Source organism: Ursus arctos, unplaced genomic scaffold (genome assembly GCF_023065955.2).
Source record: "Ursus arctos isolate Adak ecotype North America unplaced genomic scaffold, UrsArc2.0 scaffold_23, whole genome shotgun sequence".
NCBI lineage: Eukaryota > Metazoa > Chordata > Mammalia > Carnivora > Ursidae > Ursus > Ursus arctos.
The window spans coordinates 20,050,956-20,078,586 of NW_026622908.1; the positions used below are offsets into that span (position 1 = coordinate 20,050,956).

Consider the following 27,631-nt stretch of genomic DNA (forward strand, 5'->3'; position numbering starts at 1 on the left):
GGAGATCTGCTCGTCCTCCAGAACACAGCCGATTCCATCCGAAGCGAAACCGTTTACTGGTACTCTCCATATTCAGTCTTCTGTACACGCCTATTTTATCTGAAATGCCAATCAGTAGTAGCCAATGCAGATACCAAACGAAAGCTTATCTTTACGCTAATAGCTTTTCTTATCAACTAGATCACTAGGCCTTCCACACATTTGATCTGTCACTTTGTTTGAAATAATCCTTTACCCTAATGTTCTTCACTACTATTAATAAATTATGAACAAACAGCAAAAATAATTACCCTTTCACCTAGGAAAACACTGGTGACTACGACTTAATGGTCTATCAGTGACATACGGCTTTACCGGGCGTAATGGATGCAAATGTGTAACAGGATATGGGTAAGTTATTCTCACACAAGCTGTCACTTGTCACACAAATTACACGGGCTTCTTAGCTGTTTAATTCACAGATTTAAAAAAAAAAAAACAAAAAACAAATTCCGCTCACAATACCTGCATCATTCCTAAGCTCCTGGGGAAAGCAGAACCAACCCACGAAACCACCAAAGAATAAAAGCCTTTGGCAGCAGGACATTTTCTGTATGTATGAAAATTTGGTTGTGAGTGGCGGAAGTAATGTCGGTCAGAGTCATCGAACAATTCAAGAGTCTTCGGGACAGGAGAGGGAGACCCCCGATTAGGTGCCAAGCCCAAATCCGGTTGCCGTATCAGAACAGGAACTCATCGAGCCAGTCGAGTGGTTTATGGATCTGCCAAGCCTGGACAAGGTGAGGCTGGTGGGGTGCTGCTGGCGCCACACAGAGGCAACGCTAAGGTCGGCTGCTTTCCATCATCAATCTACAGCAGACAGAGCCCTCAGAACGGTGCTCTCCACACACATTCCACAGGAGCAGTGACTGGGGACCGAAGGCTGAGCAGTCTGTGTTGCCAGGGGGCCCTGGGGCCTGAGGCTGCAGCTGTCTGGCCAGCTTTGGCCTAGGGCTCTGTTACCATTTTAGGAAACTAGCAGATGCTTTTGCAAACTGACCTGGTTTTAGGCACAGCTCTTACATCTGAGAGTGGGCACATTTTACTTTGGGCCTCCTTATAATAAATAATGATAATAATAATAATAGCCAATACCGATCCAGTCCTTAGAGTGTACCAGGCACTGTTCTAAGCAGTTTGCATGTATCCAGACATGTAGAATCATAAAAGTCTGACCTGGAAGGAGCCTTAGCTATTGTGGTGAAAGGAGCCCTGGACTGATGCCAGAAGAAATGAGGGCTTTGATACCTATTAACTGGGAGATTCTGAGCCAGTCCTGCCCCTCCCCGGGCCTCAGTTTTCTCATCTGGTAAGGTGGTCAGAGGCATGAGAGGTGATGAATAGGTTTCTAAAGGAATGCCAGCTCTGAGCCAACTGACCTGTTTGGGACACTATGTTGAGTGGGATTCTGAGCCACGATCCATCAGCCGTGTGTGCTACCATGGGCACGGGAGCAGGGAGCAAGCACGTCATCTGTGTGCCACTCCGACGAAAGCATCTCTAAAATCCCTTCCTGCTCACATAACTTGAATTCATAGTTCCAGCCCAACTGTGTCACTATGTGCAGTCTCCTTATAAATTAAAAAGAGAAAGAATTCACTTTGGGTCCTAGATGCCTCACTTCTCTCACAGAGCATGCGACCTTTACAAGTAATTTCATCTCTATCTGTTTATTCACCTACAAAGCAAGGATGCATCGCTATCTCAAGGATGAAAGAAAGGTGTAAAGCACGCAGCACAGGGCCTCGCACACAGCTGACGTTCAGTGAAGTAGAAGCTGCGACTGGCATTTTCCTTCTCGTCCTCCTCCTCCTCCTCACCAGTCTATCAGCCCCAAACTGGATTTACAACATGTTCGGACCCATGATTTGTAATTTAAGGAACATATGCTTACAACGAAAACTGATCACTGTAATTTTCCTTGAGAAATAAACTTCAGCTCCTTCCCAAGGAAAAATCATTTAGATATTTCATTATGGAAAATACCACACATACACAAAAATAGAAGATATTATAACGAACCCCCATGGACCATCACTAAGCTTCAAGAATTATCAATTCATGGCTACTCTTGTTTCATCTATATTCCCACCCACTCTTTCAGACAACCTGTATTTTTTTAAGCAGATCCCAGATATTTCATCTGTAAATATTTCAGTATCTATCTCTAAACAATAGAAACTGTTCGTTCTTCGTAATTTTAAAAGTATTTGTTAACTGAATGGCATGGCAACTGCAAGGCATAATTAGGAACTTATTTCCTCACATCTCTAATAATATTCCATAAAAGTCACTAACAAGTGTATGCATTGAAAAAATAATAATAAGGGGCTGGCTCACGAGGCCACGTGGGAACTGTGGTATGCGTGATTTATTACAGCTACATGAAGTGAGTTATTTCATTCTTTCAAATATTTATGACACCGCTAAAACACTGAATACATCAACATCAGAATTAATCATGAATAATATTTAATTAGTGCTTGACAAGGATCAATTTGGCAACTCTTTTTGTTCTTTCTCCTTCCCCCAAATAGAAAAATAGTCATAAACTAAAGTGTTTTATTTTTTCCATCTGCTTCTGGTAAAGCGCATCCCTGAATTGCAAACTTAGTTGAGATCTCCTGAACTTTCATATACCCAGGTAATTAGACTCAGATGCTGTCCGGACTGGGATTATAAATCAAGTCTGTATATGTAAGCAGAAAACAGACTGCTCACACCAAAGTGGGTGTTGCTGTTTCTCACGGACCTGCCTGTGGAGCCGACAGGCCCCACGTCAGAGCAGAGCAGAAAGACTTTCATGTAGAGCTCCCATGTCAATGGACGACCCCTTCTTTCACCTCTGCAACCCCCAGAAAGCACTGATTATAAACTGAATTCTTTATTTACGAAAGAAAAAAATCCTTTGGGACACTCAAGCAAAAATTCCGCCCAGAGTTTTGTTAGTAGGTATAAGCCAGGGGACCAAGGCGCACAGAAAGTACGCGCCATGACCCCTTCCCAACCAGACTGTTACCATCCGAAGCACTTGGCACCCCGAAGAACTTCGGCGGCACTGTGTACGCTTCCCAATCGGGGAGTTGTGTTCTCCTACGGAATGATTAGGAGAACTTTCGATCCATTGTTCTGTAACAATATACGCATTCATTTAATTTTAAAAGAACAGCAATATCTGTTTCAGTTGAGTTAGTATTTTAAATTGTGGAGCCTAAGGCTCCCGGGTTTTTGAAGATATCTGAAAGAAAGCATTAAATGGTTGTTTTTAACTTGGGGTGGGGGCAGTGTCATTCTAACAGATCCCTTTTTCTTTATCTCTGACTCACATCAAGTAAAACTAGGGTTGAAATGCCTACTGGAGACAATACACAGCGTCTTAGAAGACCTGGAGAATGGGAAATCGGCTAACACGTGCTAAGTTCCGTGTGCCAAGCACGGTACATCCTGTATCTAACAGAACACAGCAGCCCTGGGGTGGAGGGATGTGCTCATCAACTTACACAGAACACAAAGGCTCATGTGCTTATAAGAGCCTCCAGAGTCACTGAGCTAATACCGATGAGCTAGGAGTCCAAACTCAGGCCCTTCTGACTCCACAGTGCAGGTCTGTACCACGCAAACTGATCCCCCATAATGGATCTTCCAGCCTCATAACTGCAACAACTAACATTATTGAGCACAATGTGCTAAGTGCTTTATGTGAGTCACCTCATTTATTCCTCACCTGTGTTACTCTTATTCCCATTTTACGGGTGAAAAAAATAAAGCTTAGAAAGGAAATGTGAGGTGCCCACCATCACACAGGGAAGTCACCTGACTGCAGGGCCCTCTCTCTTCACATTTTGCTACATCTACCTGGAAAGCAAACTGGGTCACAATACTGATTATGTGCCAGATACGACACTGAAGTTCTGAGTTCCCAGAGATTTGTAAATACTGCTGACTGCCTGGGCAGGTGCCCAATGCATTTCACACTGTGTCAGGGCATAAATAATTAAGAATTCGAAGCCCTCCAACAGAGAACGTTCAACATACACACACAGAGTGTAAGGACACAAACAAAAAATGGGTACAAACTACAGTTGAGTGATTTTCACAAGGGGGAGGAATGGTAAGAAGGGAAATGGCCAGAAATTATCATAAAAAGCTAGGCTCTTAGAAGATATGATGGAGATAAAAATTCTATCTGGTTCGACCCTCCCTGTCCCAAATGTTGAAATCCCCTCCCCCGTGGCTTGGGAGATGAGGTCAGTGATCTCGTTCCTGCTCCACTGACTTTTCCACACGCAACCTGATAGCTTCTGGAAACAAACCAATGATTACGAGATCATTAAAGTATGTTATTTTAATTAAAGGAGGGTCCTGTGTAGAGGGGAGAGCGGGGAGGGGCAGTAAACCTGTTAGTGGTCAACCCAAACGCCAGGTGAGAATCTACTCACCCGAGCCTATCTCGCCATCCCTCCCTCCCAGTCTACCTCTGCATCACAGCCTGACTGGGCCCAGTTCTGCCTTTGCACCCCCATCAAACTGGGTCAGCCCACTTAGAACCTCACATGTGATATTTTCCAGATATGCCTTGAGAGGTGAAAAGTTAGTGCATTAAAGCAGTAATCACCACAAGAGCTAAGAGAGAGGCTTGAAATTCAATAGGACTTTGAAAAAGAAAAGAAAAAAGAACGAAAGTCTAGACTGCCAAAAAAATAAATTGGCATTGTTGTAAAATTGTGTTGCACAGCGAGAATACAAATATTATTCATGTTAAGGAAAGGGCTGACCTAAGATGTGATTTATAGGCACTTCAAATGCAGTACAGGAAGTAAACGGAAAAATTAGGGTGCAAGGTCACCGAGTAGGCAAGAGTCAACTTAAGGGTAAAGTTAAAAACTTTAGGAAGAGAGCACACAGTTCAGCTTGCCATATAAATTAAGATCTGTCCTCACTTTGAAGAGATGGAGAAACTGAATATTAAAATGGCTATGTTACTAAAGGCGTTTTCTTCTTAACACACAAGAAAACAGGAATACTTGTTAGAGGGTGAGAAATGCCAAAGGAATATTTCATACAGAAACAGAGAGGAGGTGGACACAATCCCAGAACCGACCCTGTTATCTGTCAGTAATGTAAACATATGACAAGTAAAAGGGCTTTCGAGGCACTGTCCTGAGCAAGACCGAGGAATCCAAAAAGACTTTTGTATCAGGGATGTGTTGCTTCATTTTTTATTAAAACAGTCTACATGGATTTGGACGGCTCCTAAACTTATCAATGGCCAGGGAGTGACATTGAAGCAGAAAGGGGTTTTCAACTGCGGAGCCGCAGGGACCCTGCTCTCTCAAGTCTTCTTGCTCTCTGGCCGATCTGTTTTAAATACAGCTAGCATTAAGCGCGGGCTTTTCTTCTTCTTCTTCTTCTTCTTCTTCTTCTTCTTCTTCTTCTTCTTTTCCCTTTTCTCTCTCTGTTTTAAAGAGATTGTGAATGTTTCCCAAAGAACCACTAGAGGGCAGAGTTTTGTAATGTTTCGAAATTCCTAATTGCTAAACCAGCGCAGACCTCCGAAGAGCGCGTTCCTCCTGGTAGGAGAAAACAGGGCTATGGCAGGGCGGAGCTTCAGGAACCGCCTGGTACAGAGTAGCCCAGAAGGGGGCGCTCCAAGCTGAAACGGATCAAGACGGAGCACAGGCTCGGGGACGTCCAATCGGACCGCATCGTCCACTGTCTCTGAAACAAACCGCACACTCCACCCCCGCACCTGAGGCTACTTTCGCTGCAGTCCTTTCCTCGACCAAGCCCCTGATGTTCACTTTACTGTGATTTCATCGGCATATAAAATACTGGGTGAGGGGCGCCTGGCTGACTCCGGAGGTAGAGCATGAGACTCTTGGTCTCAGGGTCGTGAGTTCAAGCCCCACAGGTGGCGGGGAGCTTGCTTAAAAAAAAAAAAAAAATACTGGGTGAGAAGAGGCGGCAAATCAACTCTGGGCCTAAAGCATCCCTTATTTTCAACCCCCATTTAAAACTCTGACTGTCTTTTGCTGGGCTGTTAGCCTGCAGCAACAAGAGTCAAAGATGAAGGGAGGAGCACCCTTAGAGCTGCTCTGATGCAGAGAAAAGGGGCCAGGAGAAACCCCCGGGGCAACCCTGAATCAGTCTTGGCTGCCACTGAGGGCTCCCGCAAAACCCAGTCCCTTTGGCCTCTGAGAGGCTTTCTCAGGCTGGAAGACAAGAGCATGCCTTTGCCGGGCCCTAAGTCCCTTCATGGCCCCTGTCCCGTGCCTGAGGACCCCAACACAAGCGCCTGAGCAAATTAGTCCTCATCACCCACTCCTGTGGGAAGGATCGTCATTTTAACCCATGTCCAGTGTGTCTAACAGACAGAAGTCTGATCGCAGCCAAGGGTGTGGGAAGAAGGAATGGGAATTTCTCTTTCTTTCAAACTGAGTTAGAGACCCAGTAATAATTTTTGCCATTTGAAAGCAGGAACCTGGGCAACTTTTTAAATTGTCTTATTAAGATACTCTTACGGAAAGAGCAAGGCCTTTGAGGCCACACTAGGGCTCTGGAATTATCAGTGGATTTCAGTGGTAATCCATGGTGGGCTCTTTCATTTGACAGCCATTACCCTCCACACCCCACCCCAACAAAGAGAGAGAGAGAGAGAGAGAGAGAGAGAGAAGTCTCAGAGCTTTCCATCAGAGTGGAATAAGCCTTGAAATCTATCCAGTGCTGGCTCTGGTGTTTACTACCTGCAGGACCCTGGGCAAGTCAGTGGGACTATCAAAAATCTACTTCAGTAGGAAGGTTGTAAAGATCAAATGAGAAAATACAGGAAGAAGACAACTTAAAAATTCACAAGTACAATGATAAGGATCCCTCCCCCACTGCACACATAAAAGCAGCCCCCAATAAAAAGACACGCTATAGGATATAGTAGAGGGTATTTGGTTAAGGGACAGCCTGGTGAGGGAATTGAAATAAGCTATTTGTAAAGTAGCATTTGTTATTCATCCTAGTCTAACTGAAATCTAGGTTTAATGACTAATGGCCACATCATGACCAAGCTCCAAACCGTACACTATTTTCCTCTTTGCTGCCTCCAACAGGCACGAACACCAAACCCGGTCCGCCGCTGACTGGTTTTTACTGTTGGGGCTGTATGAGGCCAAGTTCTCTGCTGGGATCTTCCGGGACGGAGGAAAGCCGTGGCAGCCCCCTCTGTCAGTGACCACCGGTCATGGGTTCTCTCCTGGCGGCTGAGAGCACGCCCCATGGAGAGGACATCAGCGGGTGAGGCCTCCCCACGGCCAGGAAGGCGGGGGATCGCATACCACGGTTGCTAGCACTGGCTCAACAACCATCAGTGCTCAGATGCGACCCCTAACACCGAGCAAAGAGGGTCTTCAGAAAGAGCCCAGGGTAGTACTAGGTTTCTTTGAGATCTCCTCCCAGGGCCACCCTTATAATGACCCAGGCAGTGGTTTCTGTAAAAGCCGGATTAGATCATCGTGCCCGGCCTTTAGAAGTTTCCACAACAGATGGAGGGACACAGCTTTAGAGGAAAGCCGGGCGCACATCCGTCTACATTCATTATTGGCCCTGTTCTCCGAAATACTATATGTTATCTTGAGCCTGTTTGTTTTTATCTGTCAGAGTGGTTTATTGTTAGGGAAATGTGGTGTCGGCTGTCTCTTCCCCACCATCAAAGCCGCTTCATTAAAGTTAATAGTGTTTGACTTGCAGAGATCTCTTAGCGAGGTAACCCAAGAAAGCCCCTGCTGGCTGTTATTTTTCCGGCAGTAAAGGCACCAAATGGATGCAATAATTGCATTAATCTTTTAGGAAGAAGGAGAAATTTTTTAAAAACCTACCGCAGGACTCTAGTAGCTGCTTAATAAATGCACCTTGAATTCGAGAGGCTAATGCCACCCTTCAGTTCGGGAAAGGGCACAGAATTAAATGGCCTATGTCCTGACTCTGCCGCTCAAGGCTCTGTGGCCTGCGGCTTGTCACTCCCCCAGTCTGAACTTCAATTTATTAATCACAGAATTAAGAGGGTTAGATTATAAAGGCGCTTTTTCTTTAAACTGGGGAACCCTCTGGACAAAAGTAATCTTGCAATGAAGCCTGAAATATAAAGCAGATAAAAGCAACCTTTTTCTAGCTAAAGGGAGGAAAACCAGAAGTCCCACCTTCTCAGCGTATCTACCTCCCTCTGTACTCCTTCCATCTACACCCATCCGGGGTCCTGCGCAACCTCTGTAGGCTGCCACCCCCACCCCGGACTTCCTGGAACGGCATCTGAAATCTACTAGCCTAGAAGGAATTATCTCTAAGGTCTTATCTGCTCGGAGTCTGGATTCTGTGATTAAGCAACTGGAGTCAAACCACATGAGGACAGTTTCTAATTAATGTAATAACTTCATGAAAGTCTCTGCTCAGTGCCGCACAACACTGAACGGTTTGGGTTTGGCTTTGTTTTCTGTCTCTATCTTCTAATCACTGCTTTCTATTGTGTGCTGTCAAACTTCCCTTCACATTGGAGTAGTGGGTCTCAAGCAAGCTCGGTCACCTCTGGGTCACTGTCACTTAGTGCTATAGTTCAGTTTCAGATGTCAGTGTGACAGTTTAAATCTCATCACCTCCCTCCCCTGCAGGGCACGCTGCCACTGGGAGTGTGAGTCTTCAGCATGCTTCCTCGCCCAATGGGCCACGCTTTGGGGCCGGAAAACCAGCACGAGAGTCAAACTCAACCGCCCTGCACCATAGCGTGCACCTGACCACGATCAACTCGGGCATCCTTGCTACATCACCCCACGCACGTGCAGGCTGCCTGGCCGCCAGCCCCACAGCCTCCTGCCATCCTTCTCCGCTCCTCTCCCCCACTAAGCAGGCCAGGGGACAAATCTGGAAGGCTGCCGCTACCTAAGCAGATGTCCAACAGGGCACCTAAAGCCAGTCTTCCCTTCTTGCAAGCAAGACCGAATTTCTCCCCTCATTTAATTTGTTGAAAGAATTACCCCCCAGCCTCTTCCCCGTCCCTCATGGAAAGGGGGACGGTAATGAACACTGTTGTTCCAAAAGGCTACAGCCAACGAGACTCTGTCCTCTCTTCCTTCCCCCAGAACCTCCATGAAAGGCCTTCAAGATGAGACAGAAGGCTTGAGTCAATGACTGGAGGTAGGAGGACATAGTAGGCTGCCCCATAGTATGGGGAAAGGTAAGGGATGGAGAAGAAAGGAGAGGGGGGCGCGTTGTCATTGGCTTTCTTTAAAACGTTGCATCTGCAACTACACTTCTAGCTGCCAAATCCAATACCACAGAAAGAAATCCCACCAAACATCCCGCACACATGTAAGACTAGGATATCTACCAGACTCTGTTTGTATTTATACATGTGGTTCAGACTTGGATGGGTACCAGCACAGTGCACCTGTGTAAAACTCTAAAGAATCCCAAACCACACATTTAGTTTTATTTTTTTGGCCCAAGTCTCTGACAGAGAGAATAAAACAAAAGCAAAGAGACCTGTTCCCCTTCCTTCCTTCCGCTCTGTCTATGGAGCCTTTCCTTACACCAGGAGGTGCTAGGCACTTGCTTGAGGCCATGGCAAATAAAATCTGTCCCTGCATGGCCATGGTTACTCAAAACCACAGCAATTTTTCCACTTGTATAACACTTTAGCATTACTTTTCCAGAAGCTTTTACACCCAATAGTTCATTAGGATCCTCGCAATAACCACAAAATTGTTCTGGTAGATATAATCACCGTTTACAACGGAGCAAATAGAAATAAAGCAAAGTTAAGGGACTTGTCTAGTCCCACAGTTAGTTAAGTGCCTCTGACTTCTGGTCCCTGGCTCTTTCTGTTTGACCAAATTGTACCCAAATGTATCCTGTGATTTCCTTACAACCGTCATTACAATGACTACACATCCCAGATTTTCCAGGATCCTTTCAATTTTAAATATTCTGTTCCTTTGTCTTCCAAATTTTGCTTGTCAGACCCTTGAATTAGTTCTGAAAATATAGTCACTTATACCGACTTTAGGTTTGAAAAATATAGCCATCATGAGCTCTCTTTTTTACTTTAAACATTCTGAAGTGAGATTTAGACTTTTATAATAAGCATTAAGACTATGCAAGAGTCACAGTTTTTCAGTTTTTCAATCAAATCATCCTTTGGTGTAGAAAATTATTTCAGTACACACATTATTTAAGCTATTTTGAAAACTACTCTGACATTCTTTTTATTAATCTTTTTCCTGTTTCAAATCCTTCCATCAGGCATTTCTGTCAGGCTTCTGAAGGGTCCCATATGCACACTTCCAGTGCAGAAATGTGTTCTTTTTTGGTTCACTGGAATCTTTCAGAATGTCTGGCACTGAAACAGATTGGCTTTAATTAAAAGGCTATGATTTCTGTGAATTCCCATTAAGCTAGTGAAAGAAATCTGCATTAAAAAATACAGTTAACACATTAAGGCACACTTGGACTGAAAAATGCTTCATGTTTAAAAAACTACTTAAGCAGATGAAACTAAACTGCCTGTAATAAAAATATGCTCATTTTTAGTAAAATCCTTCACTTCTGAAGAGAGGGGTTAGTTTAGTACATATGTGCCCAATTAGCCATAAAAACTCAACTAGACATGAACCATGCAATCCGCCAATCCGCCTGTTGATGTTAAAACATAGATCCTATTAACAGGAATGTAATTTAAATGGTTAAAAAGTGATAAAGTACACAACTATAATCTGATAGGGTTTGAAATATGACACTGCTGGACACTGATGACAAACCAGTTTTGAATTATGACTCCAGCACAGTTTGAAACAGCTCAAGCATGTTAATTAGTGATCCACAAATCCAAGAACTGCATTATGTTATATATTCTATTCAGTCACACCTCTTTACCCACCAGCAAAAGCATCTCCTCTAATAGAGAGGAAAGCCAGGTGAAGCTTTTTGAATTCTACGTCCTGGATACCCCAGGAACACCTGACATAACTTTCCCTCATTCAACTTACTTATCTTTCAAATGTGACCTAACTCAAGATAGTTTCTCCAGGAACAATATTCCAGAGGACCCATGAAGTGCAGAGAAGTTAAGAGTTACCGGGAAAATGCACGAAGAGCAATCAATATGATCACTTCTTTCCACATCATTGAGCCCTGAACTGTGTAAGGGACACTCCCACGTAAGCATGGGAAAGCCCGTGCTGAGCAAGAACTGGGAGGAAGAGATCTGAATCATTTGTTATTAGCTTTATTAGAGATAAATGTGAGCTGATGTACCTTACTTTTTATTATAAAATAACACCCTATACATTTATGGGATACGCGTGAGCCCGCCAAGAAGATCCTGATGGCTCACCACTGAACTTGTGACCTTGCTTTGAGAATCACTGCACTGGGTGCTTATAATATTAAAGGCAGGATTTCTCTGCTAACCATTTAGAAATAAAATAAAATAGATCATTTTGGAAGGCAAACAAAACCCCCATCATCTCGCTTGACTGTCTCATCTTTTTAAATGTCCACAAAATAGTGCGCTGAAGCCCCCTTGATCGTGCAATTCCAGTTATCTCCAGGTATCTCCCAGCCTTAGAATCAGCTCCTCGGGCCTAACCCAAACCCCGTTTGCTCAGAATTCAACAAATTCCTTCTGCTTTCATATTCATTGCAAAAGAGAAACACATTGTAACACCATTCTCAAATACCATGCCATGATTACAAATTTAGCAAATGGCTTGGAATAGTACGCCCTACCAGAGGACCTGAGCTCTGTCAAAATTACCAAATGAGAGGCTGAATAATGTGTTCTAGCTGGTGTCCCTAAAATAACTAGTTTCTTGGAGGAGAAGGAGGAAATCAGCATGTGAACACTGGCAAATCAATCTGTCTAGTTCACATACAACTAAATGGTATGAACCACTGGGTATGAAGACCACCATTCAAAGTTCACCAAACGTTACTGTGGCTTTACATCAGTAATAAAACTGTGAATTCAAGAAAGAGATTCTGTCATTGCCGCCTTCCTAACCAAGCTCAGATTCATGTCTCCTTTCTACTTTCTGCTGCACCTCTTCTGAGCGGCATTGCACATTGCCTGGACTGGTGCAGTAGCCTCTCATCTTTCACACTACTGAAAAGTTAGTCTTCCAAAAGTCCAGCTCTGATAAAATTGTTCCCCTGATCAAAAAACTTGAGTCACTGGTTACCATTGCCTGTCAGCAGAATTAAGGTCACATTCCTTAGCCTGGGATTTGAGGCACTCACCTCTTTCTGGTGTCCCTTCCCACTTTACTCAGAGCAATCTGCAAGGCCCAGCCCTCTCTGTACAGACTCTCCTGCATTTACTTCTTCAGCTCCCCTACCTTGGGTACCATCCCCTGCCTTCATTCCATCTCCTCATCACCCCTCTGCGTAGAAATCCTTCCCTTGGGTAAAGCCTAGAAGAGAGAAATTCCATCTTCGCTATAAAAAGTGCAAAGAGCGGTGCCTGGCTTAAAAGCACTCATTAAACGTTTTCTGTTATTATTGTGGTTACCACTGCCCCGTGAGTGTACCATGAAGTCCTTAATCTTCAGAGACAGACTAACCCCTTGCTCCTACAGGATATTTAACTGCAGCTCTCTTATGATGTACCTAATTACTTTTTCTTTCCTCCCATAGTTATTTAACTATACATTTCTTCTCCTCTTATGGGGTGTGAGTTTCTAAAACAGATCTGATTTCATTCACTTCTCTATCTTCCATGTCAGAATACAATGCCTTCCCGGCAAATCTTTGAAGAAAAATGTTAATATCACATCGAGCCACAAGGGGGCATGATTGAGCCACTCCAACAGTGGAATTCTCTTAGCTTTAGTAATAAATTAGGTTTTAAAATTGAGAGGCTTTTTTTCCTTGAAAGTCTATTTGTAAATCTGTTTAAAGTAAATATATATGCATTATATATGATTACAAATCTATTCATGTTGACATGAAAAGATAGCTGTGGTATAGTGAATTTTAAAAAGGAATAAGCAAAATAGAATGTCTATGACCCAACTTTTGCATAACATCTAATCGTATATATACGCGAGAGAAATAAGTCTGGAAGAATATCCACCAAAATGTTAACAGCGGATATCTCTGGGAAGGGGCAGAGGAATAGAGAGTGGAAATATGGAGGTTTTATTTTCTATTTTGTACCTTTCTGGATTTTTAAAAATAATACATATTAAATTTTATAATCAGAAAAATTGAGCCATTCACTTCAAGAAATCTCCAAGCAACATGCTTATTTTATTTCTCTTGTTACCTCACCTCCAGCCCCATATTTGATATGTTTAAAAGTAAATATTTTGGGAATTCTCTGATAAATTAAAGCAAAGAATCCCAAATTCTCTTGGTACATGGTGCCCTTAGCGTCTCAGTCATTTTTTTTATGGCACCCCTTAGATGAAAGAAATACTTAACAGTTCCATTTATTAAGTGTCAAAGTCCAAACAACTTACGAAGTATTTATGTCCTAACAATTCCGTGGCCATTTGAAAGAATAATACACATAAACTGAAAAAATACATTTTTTATTTCATTCTTAAATGGTCACAAGTACTTATTAATGGACTGTGTATACCTCTTGGGCACCATACAACCTCTTAACCTTTGGAACCAGACCGGCCACTGCCACTCTCATCTCCTACTCCACACGGATTTTCATGAGGTACTCGGTGTTTATCACAGCTTCCAACCACCAAAAACCCAGCTTCACAAAGATATGACACCACTGGAAGGAATGCAGCGCGACCTAATGTTGAAACTATGAGCACCTCGAGCTAGCAGTTCTCGGGCAACCCACAACTGTCAAGTATAGTTGTGTTTCCCTTAAAAATGTAGTATATCTTATGGTACCCCCGCGTTTTTACTGCAGCGCCCCGAGGCGCCGTGGCGCACAATTTGGGAACCAGTAAATTCAAATGATAAAACTGATTCCCTGTAAGACTGGCAAAGGAGAAGAAACTCATTAAACTAGACTTGAAATTATTCCAACCTAATAACTCAATCAAAACTATTCTGTTTTCGCTAAACCAAAGTCTTCAGGGAAGGAGAAAAGGATGGTGTGGGAAGCTGGGCTGAGCGCTGGATTCTAGTGGTTTCCCTATAGCCCCGTCCCACCAAATTCCTCTGCCATTGATGCCTCTACTCAAAACTAAGAATCAACAGCAGCTTCCAAAGCAGCATGTTCCTGGGAAACCCCCGAATTCTTTTCCGTGGTGTCTAGGAGCTCCAACCAACCCACTCACTTTTCCGCCCCTCCACCCCAAGGTTTGAGGCTTTACAAAGATGTAGGAGAGCACAGCAGGCCCCCACGCTGAACTGCGAACTGAGCTGGCCCTCATCCTTCCCTGGGGAGCTCCTGGGACCAAGCCCCCCCAGGCAAGTACAGAACGGGTGCCATCCAAATCTACTTGAAGTCTGGATTAAAAAGTGTATTTTCTCTAAAGTTTAATGCGCTCAATTTCTCATCCTGATTTAGTGAGATGGCTTGTGATTTTCTACTATCAACTCACACATAATGAAAACAAACTCAAAAGGCATCTCCGACTTGTGGGGAGTGAAGGTCCATGCAGGGACCGCTTAGAGAAGTTCATCAAGATCACAGAGAGATGGAAACAGCACAAAGGTCCATTTGCACATAAATGAATAGATAAGTGTGGTCTATCCATCCGCACAATGGCATACTGTTCAGCTTTAAAAAGAAGGGAAATTCTGACCCATGCTACAACATGGACGAACCTTGAAGACATTATGCTAAGTGAAGAAAGCTAGCCACAGAAGGACAGTACTATGTGATTGCACTTATACAAGGTCTCTAGAGTAGTCAAATTCATAGAGAGAAAACAGAACGGTGGTCACCAGGGACCGGTGGGGAGTGAGGAATGCAGAGTTACCGTTTAGTGGATATGGGGTTTCAGTTTGGGAAGATGAAAAAGTTCTGGAGATGGATGATGGTGAATGGCTGTATAACAATGTCAATGTACTTAAGGCCACTGAACTGTATACTTAAAAGTTAAAATGTAAGCTTTATGTTAGGTATATAATTTGATTTTTTTTTTTTTTTAAATCACAGTGATGGCCTTCTGCTAAGGGAAGCCTTTGAATCATGCCCTTCAATGTCCCTTGAACAGCTTGTAGCAGACCTAGAGATAAGTCCATTTGGATGATCTGTTAAATGCACACATGTTTCAAAACCCAAGGACCTGTTCTAAGGAAACAATGTCTAAAGGAGAGCGGTAGCAGAGCGCGGATAATAGCAAAGAGCTTCTACCTCCTCCAGGCCTTTTTCCTAAGAAAATGCAAATTTCCCCAGTTTCCCAACCCTCCAGGCACAAGCACGAAATCCCCACTCCTCTTCCTGTCAAAGTTGACAATGCACTTTCCCTATGCTGTAAATCAGAGGCCTGACGAAATAGGACCTAGAAGAACTGCTTGAAGAGATAGGCAAATGCAAACTGGCCCGGGTTCCAGAACACAGAGTCCTGGGAGTAAGGCTTTCTTCGAGATGTTTCCTTGCTATCATGTAGGACTGATGTTGTTAAAGGTCCGAGGCACTAGGCTTGCTCCTTACTTGAAGTCTGGGGAGGAGGAGAGCGGGTCTCTGTGGACAACCTGGGAAATGCTGGAGCATACCTTCTATCTAAAGGCTCAGAGGAGTTCTGTAAGACAGAAATTTGAATTCGGCAGATCCTCACCCATTGATCATTTTCAAAATATGCTTTACTCCTCCTCCTCTTGACTCCTCTATTTTGTAAGTGGGATCCAATTTCAAATCTTTAGAATCTTTTTTATTTCTCCTTTTGTCAACATATTCCATCAGTCATCGAACTATGAATTCAACTCCAACCATACCTCTTCCATCAACCTGTGTTTCCCTGTCCTCTGCCATCATACTAGTTTATGTCCTTATGACTATCTTCACCGGTCTTCATATTTCTATTTTCTTCCCTCATAACAGCCAGCATCAGAAGAATGTTCCAGATCACAGTTCTGAGCATGTCACAACTATGCCTAGAAACGTTCGGTGGCTCCCCATTGCCCACTGGATAAAGAAGACCAGACCCCTTAGTCTGGCATGTGAGATTCTTTGTGGTTCTCACTCCAACCTACCCTCCTAGCTGTATCTCCCACCACCGGGAACCTAACCCCATAGTCACGTCAACTATTTTCCATTCCCTGAACGGACCTCAAGGTTTCCCATCACACCCAGCCCTCCCTCTCCACCAGCCACTTGCTCATTCTCAATCAGTTTTGAACCCCTCCTTTTCTCCTTGTCTTTTTTTAAAAAAGGATTATTTATTTATTTATTTATTTAAGCAGTGGAGGAGGGGGGCACTCTAGAGCTGGGGGAGGGGCAGAGGGAGAAGGAGAGAGAGAATCTCAAGCAAACTCCCAGCTGAGCAGAGAGCCCGACTTGGGGCTCCATCCCACAACCCTGAGATCATAGCCTAAACTGAAACCAAGAGTCCCACGCTCAACCGACTGAGCCACTCCGGCACCCCTCTCCTTGTCTTCATCCATCTTTGAAGTCCAGCTCAAATGCTGGGGCTTTGTAAAATCATTGATCTTTTCTTTGAATTCTCCCAAACACTTCAATAGTAGGAATCTCATAGTTCATAGTACACTCAGCTTGGTTTAGTGTCGTAAGTTTCCAAAACAGTCAACAGTACAGTTGACCCTTAAACAGCACAGGGATTAGGGGTACCAACCCCTGCACTGTTGAAAATCTACATAAGCTTTACTAGTTTATGAACAGGTATTTTGTATGGTATATGTATTATATACTGTATTCTTACATTAGAAAAAGCTAGAGAAAGCATTATCAAGAAAAGCACAAGTAGGGGGTGCCTGGGTAGCACAGTACGTTGAGCTCCGCCTCTTGGTTTCAGCTCAGGTCGAGATCTCAGGGTCGTGGGATCAAACCTTGGGCCAGGCTCCACACTCAGCCCAGAGTCTGCTTGTGGTTCTCTCTCCCTCTGCCCCTCCCCCCCACGTGCTTGTGAGCATGCGTGCACTCTTTTTCTCTCTCCCTCTCTTGCTCAAATAAATAAATCCTTAAAAGAAATCTTAAGGAAGAGAAAATACATTTACAATACTATAATATTAAAAATACATTTACAATACTGTAATATTAAAAAATATCCACATTTAAGTGAACCCACACAGTTCAAACCTGTACATTCCAAAAGTCAACTATATGAAGTATTACATATTGAAGGACTACAAACAAGTTTGAATATAAAACTGTGCAATCATCTCTTAGTTTCCCCAAATGCCTAACACGATGCCTTATACATAAAAGCATTTAATAAATGTCTGTTGAATAACATTTAACACACACCATCAAATTCCCAAACCTCAGTTATATCCTTAAGCCAGTGATAGTATTCTTTTTTCTTTCTTGCATTACAGACGTTTTTTCTGTGTTTTCAATATATGCTTTTCTGATGTTTTTCAATATATGTTTTATAGGAAGATTTTATATGTGTTCTATATACAGAGAAAAGCACATATAAGTGGCATCTCATTTTATATACATTTATTTTATATTAAAATTTACAGTATTTCTTATTATTAAGTGAACTTTGAGACTAGTAGGCTGTTTCAATGAATACAAGACCTGAAGCAGAGGGCTAGGAGTGGTGATTTGCACTCAGCCATTTCCGTCTCCAGCTGATTTCTGTGTTCTGATTGGTGTCACATGATTCAGAAAATCCTGATTCACACGACTATGTCCCGGTGTGCAATTTTATGTGAGTGGACATTGGCAGGGTAACGCATTGTTTTAAAGTTCAGATACAACCTGTTATATCAATGACACATTAAGAAAGCCGTGCACAGCAATTACGAACCCAGAGTCTGATTTAAATCCTGGCTCTCCTCTGTGTAACAACACAGACCTTAAGCAAATTATTCAGCCTCAGTTTCTGCATCTGTAAACTGGAAATAATCATAGTTCTTCCCTCATAAGGTTGTACAAGAACAAGACAGGCTGCACAAATTAACGCCTCAATAGTCTTCAGTGTGTTAAAATGCAGTACAGAATACACTGAGGTGTGCAGTTTTAATGGTTTATTATATACTGAGCCGTTATTAAAACATTCATATGTGTAAAGCATAAAGAAGAGCAGTATAATGAAACCCATGTTCCCAACTGGCAATTACTGTGAAATTCCCAGTGTGCCCCTCCCTGATCCCATTCCCTGTCCTCCCCCCTCCCCACCCCCCCCCGGGGGAACTGTTATGTTTGCCATACTTTATTTTTAATTTTTGTTTAGCCCTTACCCTATTACTATGTGCCAGGTTCTGTTCTAAGTGCTCTCCAAAACGTCCACATCTCACGCTCCCCACAACCCCACGAGGCGGAGAGCATTATTGTCTGCAGCCCACGGATGCAGAGCGTGGGCCACAGGGAACTATAACAGAGGCTCACAGACAGTTTGTACACGGGGCTGCCAGGATTTGAACCCAGGCAGTGGGCCTCCAGAGTCTATGTTCTCTGACACACCCAGGCTTCAAACACAGCCTTGAGGGCACTCTCACACTCCCTGCGGGAATGAACACGGACTTAACACCCACCGTGTGCCAGGCACCGTGCTGGCCACAGCAGAGCATAAGGAAAAGCTTCTTCCTCTCTGACACCTGACAGCTCCCAGAACATTGGTTCCTCCGGCCGGGGCTGACTCCAGCTCTCTCATAGGCCCAGGCAGCCTTAAGCGCCCGGGAGCTATGTGTGGCCTTGAGGAAAGGCAAGCAGGCCCAGTCACTTCACCTTGGTGTTGGCCAGGGTAGTTCCCTACAACAATCAATCCCCAAGGAACCACGGGAAATTCCAAACTTTCTGCCCCCAGTTCCAGCCTCTTCCTCATCAAGGCTTCCTCTGAGAAGTGAACCACGTAGGACTGTGCAGGAATCCACAGCCTTTGCCAGCAAGCAGGCCAGTTGCAGCCTCGTGGCCCAGCCCACAAGGAAAGACCTCAACTTTAACGCATGTCACTCCCCTAATTATTCCCTGTGCCTGGAGTCCAACAATAACAGAGCGTTTTTCACAAGCAGCTCCCACCACGAACCTTGCAGCCTCATGCATGCAGCCAGGCACTGAGAAGTGCTAAAGGGTCAGGGGGTTTGTGCGGCCAAGCAGTCCCAGGCCTCTGGGGGAGAATCCCGGCCACTTTCTAGTCCAAAATCTGGCCCCAGAAAAACTGCCTGAGGCCCCAGCTGCCTCCAGGGCCTACTTCCTGGGGCTGGCCGGGGGTCACTGTGGGTGGGGCCCTAAGAAGGCCGGGCAGATCGGAAAGCAGCTGCACCCAAGCCACCAAGGGAAAGAAGGGGTGGGGGCCAGGAGGCTAAAGAAAGATGTTTCCTCCAGGGTCACATTCAGGAAGTGCTCCCCAGGCTATACTATACTGCAAAGATTGGTTTTTTAGTAAATGTATTTACTAAATACCAGTCCTGGCAGATACTGGGAGTGGGGGGTATGGTTCTAGGATATAACAGCAAGTAAAACAGCAAAGTCCGCTACATTATTGAGGTGGGGGGACAGCAATAATCAAATTAATATTTTCAGATCGTGATTAGTGCTTTGAAAAAAATAAAATATCATTGTCCCATGGGGGTGGACAGGGAAATGAATATGCCCTAAGATCTACATAAGGAGGAGGTAGCAAAGCAAAGGCAAGGGAAAAGCATTCCAGGCAGAGAGAACAGAAGTGCAAGACCCTGAGGCCTCTGATTAAATGCTGATTAAGGTTTTTAAAAATGTCTGATGAAAAAGTAGTGCTCTCCAAGTTGTAGTACATGGTAGAGTTATTTCCTTAAGAGCATAAAGATCAAAGTGCTATGTTGGAAAGAAAATTTGTCCTTGGCTTTAAATGATGATGCAAAAAGAATGTCTGTGAATATATATTTACATTTATATGTCTCACAAGGATCTTTTTAAAAAGCCTTTCATGTCCTTTATCCTTTAAACTTTTGTAATATAGGTTGAAAGCATGATACAATCTTTAACTTCCAGCTCATGCACTGAAAGATCTTTCTCCTAGAACTAATGAAGACATCCGCTCTGTCCGGATGTAATTTACCTCCCTTGTTCCAGAATTTGAAATAAGAATACCATGTACCTCTAACTGCAACTATGTTAAAAAAAAAAAAAAAAAAACCCGTGTGCACATGGATTAAGGCGATGGGAGACTAGGAAGGGGTGGCAGTTGTTTTTCAATATTCCTTTGTTGTTATTAAAACAGGGAAGAAAAGAATACATTGTGCATAACTGTGCAATTTTCTTGTCTCCAAAGTTAATAGAAGTGTTTGTAACTGCTATTTATATCCCATTTCCAACATCACTGCCACCTACCACCTCTCCCCGCTACAGATAAAGTTGAAAAGTGCATGAGGTCTTCACAAACCTTCGTATACTGAGTGCGTCGGATCACGGACAGTCCACGTGCACCCTTCCTTTTCTCTGGACGGAATTTCTTGGGGATCCTTGGGGATCCTTTGGGATCCCGGCAGTATTTCTCCCCAGGCTCTTATTAAAACCAGGTGCGCGGGAGGCGGGCGTTTTGCACAGAAAAGGCTTCGCTTCGCCCAAAGCTCCCCCTTCCGGTGTGTTTTCTAGAACGGATTCGGGGGCTGACCAAAGAGAAAGCTGGCCACCCGTCCGGGCCGGGCAAACGGGGTGTACTTGTCAAGACAGACGCGCGGCCTGGCTGCGCGAGGGCCAAGCGTGCAAGGGCGGAAAGTGAGGCCGGGGCGTACAGGGCCGGGGACGAGGCCCCCGCGCCTCTGCCCCCCGGAGTGTGGGCCGCGCGCCGCGAAGCCCCACAACCACAGCTCGGCCCGCGGCGGCAGACAAGGAGCGCAAGGGCCGCCGCAGGGCTGCCGCGGGTCGGAGCTTGAAAGGCGGGCGCGCGGCGGAGCCGGCAGAGCCCCCGACCTGCCGAACTTCTAGAACTTGCGCGGGTCGCGCGGCGCTTACCGTCGGCGGCTGGTGGCGCTCGCGTCTCCAGGGACCGGGGCGGGCCGGGCGCGGGGGCAGGTGGCGCGTGACGCGGCGGCCCGCGCGCTCAGAGCTCGGGTCGCGGGACTCCGGGCCGCGCGGCGCGGGGTGCCTGTGGGCCTCTCCGCCCGCGACCTTTGACCCGCAGTCAGGACTGGGCGGGCGGAGACCGCGCCCCCTCCCGAGCGCGCGGGGAAACTGGTGAGAGAGCTGGGAGAGCTTCGCCAGGCTCCACCTGAACCCCAACTCCAGGCCCAGCCTCTGGGGTGAGGGCGCTGGCTGCTTGTGCGGGTCAGAGATCTGAGCGTAGGCGCTTAAGTCAGACTCCAGAGCTATTCAGAGTAGAGACCACCGCACTAGAAGAAAGAGGAGCAGTGTTAGGTTACAAACAGTTAAGGGGCAGAGAACAGGGAACCCCAAAAATATGGTTCCACATCTTAAGGGACCACTTCCTATTCCTTGGACCAAGCAGCAAACCAACTGATTATTTTTTTCCTTTTCTCTAATTACTGTTTTTAAGAGCCCTTTATAAGCTCTGTATACCTTCCGTTCCGACAGCCTTGCATGAATTTTAAGCAACCCCAGGAAAGAGCCAGACAAGACGGTGAGAAGGCCTCCCCATCCCTGGGGCGCCTGGGTGGCTCAGTCGTTAAGTGTCTGCCTTCCGCTGGGGGAGTGATCCCGGGGTCGTGGAATCGAGCCCCACATCAGGCTCCTCTGCTGGGAGCCTGCTTTTTCCTCTCCCATTCCCCCTGCTTGTGTTCCCTCTCTCTGGCTGCCTCTCTCTCTGTCAACTAAATAAGTAAAATCTTCAAAAAAAAGAAGAAGAAGGCCTCCCATCCCAAATGTTTGCGTGCACTCTCAGCTCCATGAAAACCACTCCAAACTGGGCCACCCCAGCATATCTTCTGGGCTTGGTTCCCTGTTTGATGGGAAAAAGTGTTCTCAGCCCCAACCCCAAGATCCTGTGACAGCCAACAAAGAGAATTCTAGAGATGTTTCCAGATTCAAGCAACCCTAGTAATTTCTGGCAAAACATTGTCTAAAGCCAGATTCTCAAATCGTGGTCCAGGGACCACCAACTCAGATATCCTGGGATCCTTGGTATAGACTTAGGATTTAGGGCCTACACCATAGCTCATGAGTTAGATTAAGAATGATAAGGCCCAGAAATCTGTATTTTAACAAGCTTGCCTTGTGAGGTTTCTGCTCAGTATGGTTTGAGAATTACTAGACTTGGCCTTTTATTTGACATTGCTGAAACGGTGTTTGTTTTTCCTTCTGGAGCACTCCCTCAAAACTCTCCACGGTGTCAAACATTCTCCTCCTCCTCCCCCTCCTCCTCCTCCTCCTCCTTCTTCTTCTTTTAGTGTCGGCTACAAAATTTGGCTTCCAAAGAAACTATGCTTTATTTCATGAATTTTTAAAAGAAAATCATGCCAAAGCATTACTTTCCACTGTATAGGGCTCTAAAGACATCCTGATGATTAAAAAAAAAAAAAAAAGTAGGTGGATTATGCTGGGTGCCTTCAACTAATGTTGGGCTGTTTGTCATTCTGAGCCAGACCTACTCCTGCCCTGATGCTATTGACTGAAAGTTTGTGTCCCCCAAAATTCACGTGGAGCACTCATCTGCAGTGTGATGGTATTTGGAGGTGGGGCTCACAAAAGCAGAACCTACTGGGATTAGTGTCTTTATGAGAGGCTTGGGAAAGCTTCCTTACCCTCCTGCCGTGTAAGACACAGTGAGTGGATGACTGTCTGAACCAGGAAATGGGCTCTCACCAGACACCAAACCTGCCAGTGTCTTCATAGCCTAGCCTCCAGAACCGTGAGGAATTTCTGTGGTTTGTAAGCCACCGAGTCAGTGGTATTCTGTCATAGCAAGCCCAAATGGACTAAGACACCTGCTGGCTTTTCTTCTACTCAGGCCTCAATCAGAGCAGCTTTCCTGGGTAAAATGGAAGCCGAGTCTGTGATCATGGCCGTTGGCAAACTGCACTGTACGACAAAATCATCTGTGGAGCTTTTTTAAACTACTGACCCACACAGAATGTGTGGGATTCAAACACACTTGTTTGCAGAAAATTTATTTCACAAAACTTCTCATGGAATTAATGGGCTAGCAAAAGTGGTACTGTCCGAAGGAGCAGTGAATTGAAGTTGAGGAAATAATCAAGGGTGAAACAGAATTTTTGCAACAAAAATGTTATAACACGTTCTTGCTTGCAATATAAAGAATCTGGAAATAACCCAAATTTGTCCAGCAGTAGAAAGTTGGTTAAATAAATTATGGTACATTTATATGAAGGAATACAAGACGACTATTAACATAGTTCAAAGAACATTTATTGACCTGGAAAGATGTTCTTGGTGAGTAAAGTGGAAAGAGCAACATGAACAATTGCTCCCTTCTTGTTAAAAAAAAAAAAAAAGAAAGAAAGAAAAGTCTAATGGTAACTGACAGAAGACCCACAAAAGCAAACTAACAGGTGAGAGTGAACGCAGAAAAGAATCCCTCTTTCAACTGCAGACCTGGGAAACCGAGCAGAAAACAGCTTTAGTTTGAAATCTTTTGAAGAATCAATTAGATACCCTCTCCAAGTCATTGCAGCCGGGTGACTGCCCCCCACGGCAGCAAAACACTGAAGGCTTCTTCTCTGGAGAGGGCGAGTACATTAAAAACAAGAGGATTCAACGAAAATTCAAATACTGCCCAAGCCCTCTTCCCCCGCAGGCTGGGAGCCTGACATACATCCTCCAGAGAGGAGACGGCAAGATTTCTTGTCTGTGGCGTGAAGGGTTCCTGATGAGCCGCCCTCTGGTGAAGCCCATCGTTGACAAACCCCGTCCACACACACGGAGCTTCTAATCAGCCTTTTTCTGCCCACTTGGCAGATACCAAGAATCACCAGATGTTAGAAAGAGGATTCTAATGTCAAAGATGTGGTAAGAGCAAACAGGAAAAAAAAAAAAAAAAGACTATCAAAAAGAAGAAAAACCATTTTTTAAAATTACTGTTCTCAGAGATAAAAGAAGATATAAATCCACGAAACAAGAACAGTCTGTTTAAAAAAAAAAGAGGAACTAAGAACAAGCAGAGCTCTTCAACATTATATATATGAAAATATAAGGCATAAAATATATAGGGGAAAACATATGAAAATAAAGGAAAGACGAGATCAACTAAATGATAGGTATTCCAGGAAGAGAGGACCAAAAAAAATAGAGGGGAGGTTATCATTAAATAATTAATTAATTAATTAATTAATAGGATTTCCCCCCCCCCATTGAAAGCCATGAGTTTCCTAAAAGGACCTCTTGAGTGCTCAGAAAAATGGTTTTAAACAGATCTACACAAAGGAACATCACTATGAAATTTTAGAGTATTGGTACACATAGATTTTAACCACCTCTAAAGAAAAAAAAAAAAAAGGAGTGACCTAGAAAGGATCAAGAGTCAAAAACAGCTTCAGACCTGATGACAACACTAGAAGTTGGAGGCAATGATAGCTAATATTTTAGACTAGACTTTAACTCTGTTGAACTATATAGTAAGTGCTTTACGATTCCTCCTCACCACAACCCCGTGAAACAGGCGCTCTTCTTACCTCCATTTTGCAGGTGAGAAATCTGAGGTACGAAGGAGCGAAATACGAACTTGCCCAAATGACCTAGGTAATAAATGGTAAGAGCTGGGGTTGAAACCAGGCAGGGTGGCTCCAGACTCCGTGATCTAGCCGGTATATCATACTGAAACAGTGCTTGCAAAACTGAACGTGAGAAGTGCATCCAACACAGAACCATACATCCGGCCAGATTATCGGTACGTGAGAAATAAAGGTATTTTTAGACATGCATGTACTCAAAAAATCTACCTTTCACATACCCTTTCTTAAGGACAAATATATGATTCCAGCTATATGAGGTACCAAGAACAGCCAAATGCATAGAGACAGAAAGTAGAACGTTGGCTACCAGGGTGTGTGGAGAGGTGAGAACAAGGAGTGGTTTAATGCGGACAGAATTTCACCTTGGGGAGATGGAAAGAGTCCTGGAGCTGGATGGTGGCCATGGTTGCACAGTAATGTGACTATGCTTAATGCCGTTGAATTATACACTTAGAAATGGGTAGAATGGTCAAATTTGGTCAATTTTGTCTTTGTTTACCCAAAGACAAAAAAGCTACTAGAGGAGGTATGTCACCCAAATGAGAGAGTGGAACAAGAAAGAGGAAAGTTGGGATATGGGCAGCAAGAAATCTAACTCAGAGCAAGGCAAAAGGATCCCCGGGATAATGATGGAGGGAGGTCCAAGGATATCAGCTGTCCAGGAGGCACGGAGAACAACGTTCCAGAATGGAGCAAGTCAGAAGGTTCCCGGAGTGACATCTCCAAAAAGAGGGATTCGATGAAAAACGTAATGTCTTTTGAACTTATTGAGAACATATATAGCCAACTGGGAGATAATTGGAGGCTACGTTAATAATGACATGAAAACCTAAGCAAACAAACAAAATGATCGTGGTTTCTGGGAAAACCTCAAATTGGCATAGAAATTAAAAATAATCCTGGTACTCTTTGATACTGTGTGGCTCAGCAGTGAATTGCATGTATCTCGTCATGAGAATGTGACCACGAAACATTGATCCAACCAAAATTATGATAGAATTGCATCGAGAAGATGAGTGGTGTGGACCAGGGTGGGCAAACGATCATGAAAGCCAAATTCTTAAGAATCAGTAGATAATGCCTCCAAGAGAAAAACCAAGAAGTGGCTTAGACATGTGTGTTAAGAACCAAAATAAACAACTAAAAGATTTAAATGCAGTTGTCTCTAAAGAAGCAGAAAATTGAGGAGGCGGAGTGGTTTGGAAACTGCTATTTTTTGTGATAAGCCTTGTTGAACTATGTAACGCTTCAAACCACATGGATGTGCAAATTTGGTAAAAATTAAAACAAACAAACCAAAAAAAGACAAACACAATTCTGAAACTCCTCCAGGTGATCCAGAAAAGTCTGTTTCTCCTTGCTTTCTCAAATTGAGCTCACTTTTTTTCAAGCAGCAGTTTTCTGCATGACTCTTCTCTTATTCTCTGCCATTGTATACACATTTTCACAAAATAAACTTTTGTGAGCTTGCCTGGGAGCTCAACTATTTCTTTTTTTTTTTTTTTAAGGTTTTATTTATTTATTCGACAGAGACAGCCAGCGAGAGAGGGAACACAAGCAGGGGGAGTGGGAGAGGAAGAAGCAGGCTCATAGCGGAGGAGCCTGATGTGGGGCTCGATCCCACAACGCCGGGATCACGCCCTGAGCGGAAGGCAGAAGCTTAACCACTGTGCCACCCAGGTGCCCCTCAACCATTTCTTATATTATTTCTCCGTAGATGTGTAGCTTCTAACAACTTCCAAAAAAACTTTCAGAACTTCTCTTTATTTACTGGGGACTGTATTATCCATTCCCATAAGATTTTACAATACAGCTAAAAAGGCATTTGAAAAATCATTCAATTTTGTGATTGCGTTCAACACCATGCCAATTGTTTGGTAGAGTCGGTGAGTGGTGTGGTTCCTGGAAAGAGCAATGGGCAGGGGGCAGTCCCTAGGGAAGGCTTCATCAAAGAGGCTCAATTCAAGCTGAATCTGCATATGGATTGTAGCTTGTGTAAACGGTGGTATCGATCAGGACTCTTGATGCAAGCGACAGATACCCAAGCCAAACTAGCTAAGGCGGAAGTAGAATTTTTTGGTCCACCTAACTAGGGCATCCCAAGAGATCTGGCTTCAGGCAAAGATGGATCCTGGGTCCAGAAGTGGTGCTAAGCTCTCTCCATCTCCATTGCTCCCCTCTTCAGCTCCAGTCTTACCCTTCCAGCTTTGCAACGTAGGGTGCTGATAGGGTGGGTAGATGACTTTATTAGCTATCCATCAGAATCCCAGGGGAAGACCCTGATTGGTCTCCCAACGCTACAGGTGAATGGATCCTATGATGGGCCAGGCCTGAATCAGCTGTCAGAAAAGGGAAGATGGGGAATAAACTGCTGGGGATGCCAGAAACAAAACCTATTACATCCCTGTGTAATTGCACATACCAAATATGCTCTAGTGGAGATTTATTAGCGCCTAGGCCAACTGGCAATATAAGTAAAAATGCCTCATAAATGCTAAAGCACCATGAAATGTTGGTTGTGAGTCAGTACCAAATGCAAGGCTACATCGGCCCTGCCCAGCCAAACTGCAATTACTCCTGGATCTTTAGTTCTCTGAATGTTTTAAGTTTTTCTTTCCTCCTAGCAGATTCATTTGTCACAGGTTCCCCAAATATTGGCCTCTTTCTTCTCACAGAGTCTGCTTCCAACTGCAGTGAAAAATTTGTTCATGTCATTTTTCAAAGGAAGTCAGAAGGAAAAAAAAAAGTCCAAAGTTGGAATAGTTTGAAACTGAAAACATAATGGATGTATGTGTATGTAATCAGATTGTTCTCAGCATCTTTCACTCTACCGTTTCCCTAATCTATTGAGTCACTTTCTTGGCCTCGTTGCTCTAGTCCT

General features: G+C 44.2%; 1 protein-coding gene across 1 annotated transcript in view; it reads right to left on the bottom strand.

Moving 5' to 3' along the window:
- The window catches only part of LOC113265073 (uncharacterized), a 174,331-nt gene extending 153,119 nt beyond the window's left edge, over positions 1-21,212 (bottom strand). Inside the window, exon 1 of the mRNA XM_057317070.1 lies at positions 21,059-21,212. The gene's annotated coding sequence lies outside the window, so the exon portion shown is untranslated. The remainder of the gene's footprint in view (positions 1-21,058) is intronic.
- Positions 21,213-27,631: the final 6,419 nt, after the last annotated feature.